This window comes from Primulina huaijiensis, chromosome 8 (genome assembly GCF_012295235.1).
Source record: "Primulina huaijiensis isolate GDHJ02 chromosome 8, ASM1229523v2, whole genome shotgun sequence".
NCBI classification, from domain to species: domain Eukaryota; kingdom Viridiplantae; phylum Streptophyta; class Magnoliopsida; order Lamiales; family Gesneriaceae; genus Primulina; species Primulina huaijiensis.
The window spans coordinates 16165263-16171729 of record NC_133313.1 but is presented as its reverse complement, the minus strand read 5'-3'; positions in this window follow the sequence as shown (position 1 = coordinate 16171729).

Below are 6467 nucleotides of genomic sequence, written 5' to 3'. Positions count from 1 at the left end.
CATTCCCACAGTCGTCGAGAATATTGTTTTTGATCGTCTGAAATGAGCTTGAAGGTCATTATAGTTTTTCAAAATCTGCTATTAATCGTTTCCAACTTTCGAAAAGTGACACAAATTATAGATCGTCCAAAAATACATTATCTGAAAAAACCCAATTGTGTGCGACACCCAGAGTAGCTACACATGTCGTCTTACTGGTGCTTGCATTACACGTGCAAACCGGAAGTCGTATTTTACATTTCTGACATAATTCTGGCAATCTTGTGAAGTTTCTTAATTTTCGGGCATGTCTTTGAATTAATAGGAATTTATCAAGTTTTAACCAAAACTACCCTATACAAATTTTGAACAAAAATGAATTTTTAAAATGTTTCAACATCTACTACCGGTCCCAGCTAATGTAAAATTACTCAAATTATATTTATTAGAAATCTTGACTTGGAATTGAAACCAAGACAAAAATTTAAGCTATCAAGGTGAGGTTTTTACCGTGAGGTTTACTATCGATTTTTTCAGTTATGACCTTTTTGACATTCTACCTGAAATTTATGGTAAAATTCCATAAAGTATTGAATTTTTTAGATATATTGCATCATATTGTGCATTTCTAATTTTATTGATCATATTATACTTCATATAGAATTTTTGGATTTATTGATTATTGACTGATTATTAATTGGTTATTACTGATTGAATAAGTGAATAACTGAATGACTAGAGCCCTGAACAACGGTTAATGTACCGAATTGCTTGTCAATGGAAAAAGTGGTTACGGCCCAAAAAGTGAGTCCAATTAACAACATGTTTAAACGTTGATATATGGTTCATCTAAACAATATGACTTCAATCTGAAAATTTGAGTTCACTTTAATTTGTAATGATCAATTATAAGGATCTTACTTGATTACATGGGGAAAGGGGCTACATCGAATGTTGGCATAACCATTTCTTTAGTATATGATATTCACTTCAGAGACCTAAACAATCGTTGTACTTCACTTGACAATATATTTTGTGATGAGATTTTACTACTGTTACATGTCATCTTATATTGAAATATTGCACTGATATATTATCGCTTGATTTGTTAACTATATATAAGCCCGTATAATTTCACCACTAAGTCTCCAAAGACTTAACTTCTATTTCTTTCTATTTATTTTAAATTTCAGATACAAAATTACAAGACTCCTAATATGATGAAAATTTATAATGGAAATGTTGGACTAGCAAGATTGTGATAATACTCTTTGAATTTTTTTATTTTGTAAAGTCGAACATTATACTCATTTCCACTACTTTAAGTTAAAGTCATTATTATGATGTTATAATTCAAAGGCCACAATAGTGTTGAGATGTCTCTCGAGTTTAAATAAGTTGGTAAAAGTTTAGGTCATTTGGAATATTAAGTCATTTGAAATCATTGATTTCGAATGCATTTTTATTTTTAGATAACTTAAACAAATGAAATTTAAATTTATCTCACACTTATTTATATTATAATTGTATCAACCACAGTGGATTTCAAATTAATTTAATATTATGTTGATAAAAAATTCATTGTAAATAGTAACATTATAGAGTAAACAAGTATAATATGAATTTGAATTTCATATGTTTAAGTCATGAAGGATCGAGTGTGCTAGTGTCTTTGAAGGCATTTCGAACACTATATTCTCCAATGAGCTGCAATAGCTCGTGTTCTGATAATGTTAACACTGATGAATTAAATCGAGTTTGATTTAAAATCAAGCGGAAGAAATTCGAAGTAATCCTTCATGAAGAAGACTGTTATTATAAAACATTTTAACTTATGCAAATTGAATAACTGAAAAATGGTAGATTAGTTTTTGCATTCATCAGTTCAGTTATGGTGACAGCTGAAACTGACGGATACTCTAACTGATCCAAACAGTTTGAAAACAACAGTTAGTCAGTTAAATACACAAGATATGTTTATGGATTTTCGGAGACTTCAACTGCTCCTACGTCACGCTTTCTACCTCCACGGGTAGAATACACTAGAAGACTTTGATTTATACAACTCTTTGTACAAACCCACTCAGCTAAGACTTACACTACTTCCTAAACTGAACTCCTAGCTACGACTGAAGACAGCACCTTCCAACCAACACTTCGTTAATGTCTATGTGTCAAAGACTACATACACAAGTTTAACGTCTTTGTGCAAGATTGTATTTGAGTGGTGAAGAGAGTGTTTGTGTGTGAGAACTGAACAAGGATGTTTTCACACATTGAGTGAGATAAGCTTCTACACTAAGCTAATAACACGTTGAAGTGTCCCTCTGGGCTAATTGCTTCTGAAAGCTGATTTGCAATGTGTGTGCCCTTTCTTTTCTCTTTTGTTTGCGTTGAAGCTTCTTATCTCTGTATATTGAGTCTTCACTGATCTTTCTTTATATAGGTGGGAAATCTGATCGTACAGTGAGATTCAATTATTGTATTCGTTACATCTTGAATTCGTTTCTTGGACTTTGTGTCTCGACTTTTCGACTGTCCTTCTTAAACGTTTTGTCTTTAATGCTCTGATGCAACGTCTCTTTATTGTCCTTTGACTGGACAATGGCTTTGTACCTTTGTGTATAGCTAGAATCCACTGAAAGAGTTTGTCCTCATCTACAGCTGAAAGATTCTGACTGATGCTTCGAACTAGTAAGCTGAACTGATCTTCAGTTGGGCTGGTGAAATCAGTTGACTCGTCGGTTGAACTGATTTCACTCTCATTCAGTTGAATTGATCAGCTGGGATTCTTCATCAGTTGAACACTCTTTCAGCTGGTCAGGCTTCTGAGGTTCTCCTAATGAACCACCTATCAACTAGACAATCAGCTGGACTGCTCAATTGACTTAACAGTTAGACTGATTCAGTTTGTGCGATCGGTTGGGTCTTTAGTTTGCGATGTAAACAGCTTGTGACTGATCCTAGCTTCTGCACACTAAGGTATATTATTAGTAACACAAAATAACAAGTTTTGTTAGCATCAAAATCATGATTGCGAACTTGAAAAGTTCCAACAATCTCCTCCTTTTTGATGATCACAAAACTTGAGCAGGTAAGCACAATATATTCAGTTCAAGGGTTAGTACATTCAAATATCGTTAAAAGCTCCCCCTCAAGAACTGAATTAAAGAAGTTTTGAAAACCATTTAGAGAGAGAGGATAAAAGAAAAACTCCCCTTCAAAACTGAATTGAAAACAAAAAAATTTTAAGAAAGCACTTTTCAGTTGACGAAAAAAATTCTTCTCAACAACTGAATTTTAAAACTGATTATACAAAACGATTTTTTCAGTTTGAAGGTAAAAGAAAAACTCCCCCTCAGAGACTGAATGAAAACCCGTATTTGAAATATACTTACCGAATAATTCATTCAGAGGTTATAATCATTCAAGCATCGTAGACAAGAAATCTGGAAATATCCATTCAGTCACAACGAAACACAGCTGAATAAACATGATGTTTATTTAAATAAATTTCTTTGTATTTACATTTGAGTACATAAAGGAAAACTTTCTACAACAATAGCATATTTTAAACAACATCAAATATTAGTCGGTTTATATGACAGAACTGGATATACCATCAGCTGGTTATCTTGACTGCTTGAAATGCTGCATCGGTTGTGAATTAAATTTGCTAGAGAAACGAGTTAAACTGCTTTTGAACTTGACCTCTGTGCTTACTCAACTGGTCGAGCAAACTCTGACTAGGCTCACGTGGAATTCAGCTGGTGATTAAATCGACCAACATCCCAACATGGATGAGTTTCGTCTGAAGAACAGCTGACCTGGTAGGCTTGCAACTGAAATCTTGTTCAGCGAGCAATTTTGCTGTGCACCTTTGCAGATTATTCTCAGTCCGCTGCAGGCTGATTAAAATCCCAAAGCTAAGAATCTAGAGAAGTGGCTACTACGTTAGTTGCAGAACCAATCCTCTCAACTCTTTGCTAAAGAGCGATATATAAATATTTTCAAATAGTTTTGAAAATTGTATGAAATACTTTTAATTAACTTTTAACACTATTTTAAAGTAACAAATTTTAAAACACATTTTTCTTCAAATGTTCTTCTTAGAACAACTAGCTATGATATCAATTGAAGGATCGAGTGTGCTAGTGTCTTTGAAGGCATTTCGAACATTATATTCTCCAATGAGCTGCAATAGCTCTTGTTCTGATAATGTTAACACCGATGAATTAAATCGAGTTTAGTTTAAAACCAAGCGGAAGAAACTCGAAGTAATCCTTCATGAAGAACACTGTTATTAGAAAACATTTTAACTTATGTAAACTGAATAACTGAAAAATGGAAGATCAGTTTTTGCATTCATCAGTTTAGTTATGGTGATAGCTGAACTGACGGATACTCTAACTGATCTAAACAGTTTGAAAACAGCAGTTAGTCAGTTAAATACACAAGATATGTTTATGGATGTTCGGAGATTTCAACTGCTCTTACATCACCCATTTTACTTCCACGGGTAGGATCCACTAGAAGACTTTGATTTATACAACTCTTTGTACAAACCCACTCAACTAGGACTTACACTACTGCTTAAACTGAACTCCTAGCTACGAATGAAGGCAGCACCTTCCATCCAACAGTTCTTTAACGTCTATGTGTCAAAGACTACATACACAAGTTTAACGTCTTTGTGCAAGATTGTATTTGAGTGGTGAAGAGAGTGTTTGTGTGTGAGAACTGAACAAGGATGTTTTCACACATTGAGAGAGATAAGCTTCTACACTAAGCTAATAACATGTTGAAGTGTCCCTCTGGGCTGATTGCTTCTGAAAGCTGATTTGCAATGTGCGTGCCCTTTCTTTTCTCTTTTGTTTGCGTTGAAGCTTCTTATCTCTGTATATTGAGTCTTCACTGATCTTTCTTTATATAGGCGGGAAAACTGATCGCACAGTGAGATTCAATTATTGTATTCGTTGCATCTTGAATTCGTTTCTTGTACTTTGTGTCTCGAATTTTCGACTGCTCTTCTTAAACGTTTTGTCTTTAATGCGCTGATGCAACGTCCCTTTATTGTCTTTTGACTGGACAATGGCTTTGTACCTTTGTGTATAGCTTGAATCCACTGAAAGAGTTTGTCTTCATCTACAGCTGAAAGATTCTGACTGATACTTCGAACTAGTCAGCTGAACTGATCTTCAGTTGGGCTGGTGAAATTAGTTGACTCGTCAGTTGAACTGATTTCACTCTCGTTTAGTTGAATTGATCAGCTGGGTTTCTTCATCAGTTGAACACTCTTTCGGCTGGTCAGGCTTCTGAGGTTCTCCTGCTGAACTACCTATCAACTGGACAATCAGCTGGACTGCTCAATTGACGTAACAGTTAGACTGATTCAGTTTGTGCGATCAGTTGGATCTTCAGTTTGCGATGTAAACAGCTTCTGACTGATTCTAACTTCTGCACACTAAGGTAGATTATTAGTAACACAAAATAACAAGTTTTGTTAACATCAAAATCAAAATTGCGAACTTGAAAAGTTCTAACAAGTCATTTAAACAATGGAAATGCAATCGAAATAATGGATTTATGATGATTCAATCCAAATGCAATTTAGATAAGTTGAATCAGATTAAATTATTATATATGATTTATGTATATAAATTACTTTTTATTGATTATTAATAAATACCATTATATAAATGTGTAGATTACTCTTGGAAATGACTGTTGGAACCCTAGATGCAGTGGCGGAGCCACGTTTCTTGCCACCCGGGCGGCCCGAGTGGTCCTAATTTTTTTTTAAAAAAATTTATATGTACATTTTTGTATAATTTTGAATAAATTTGATATTAGTTCAGGTAGATCAATTTAAAATATTAAAAGATCTTAAAGTTTAAAATTCTAGTTCGAGTAGAGTCGTATACCTGGCTCCGCTACTGCCTAGATGCCACAATATTGAATTAGACATGCATGCATCCAGGACACCGAACCAAAGCTCGCTAGACGCATGTGTTCGAAAATATTAATAAGTAGCCAGTCAATGTCATTGTGTTCCCTGGAACATTGAGTTTCTGTGTATGATCTTGTTTACCACTTGATGCCATTGTGTGATTATTATTTCAGAAATTATTTGGTAGAGATATGATATGTTTTAGCATCAAGGTGCATATGAACCATGAATCCTTCTAGGAAATTACTACTAAGGATGGCAATGGGTAGGATATGGGGATGGATGTACCCATCCCCATATCCATCGGGTATTGAATTTCATCCACATTCTCATACCCATACCCATCGGATTATCGAATACTCATACCCTACCCAAATACCCAATTATCATATACAATTGAATTTTTTCAAATTTAAATTGTTTCAATGAAGTTATGAATATTTAAAAAATTATTTAAATGAACAATAAGAAAAATTATTCACGCTTTATAATAATAATAAGTATATATATATAAGAAAAATGAAATTTTATATATTTT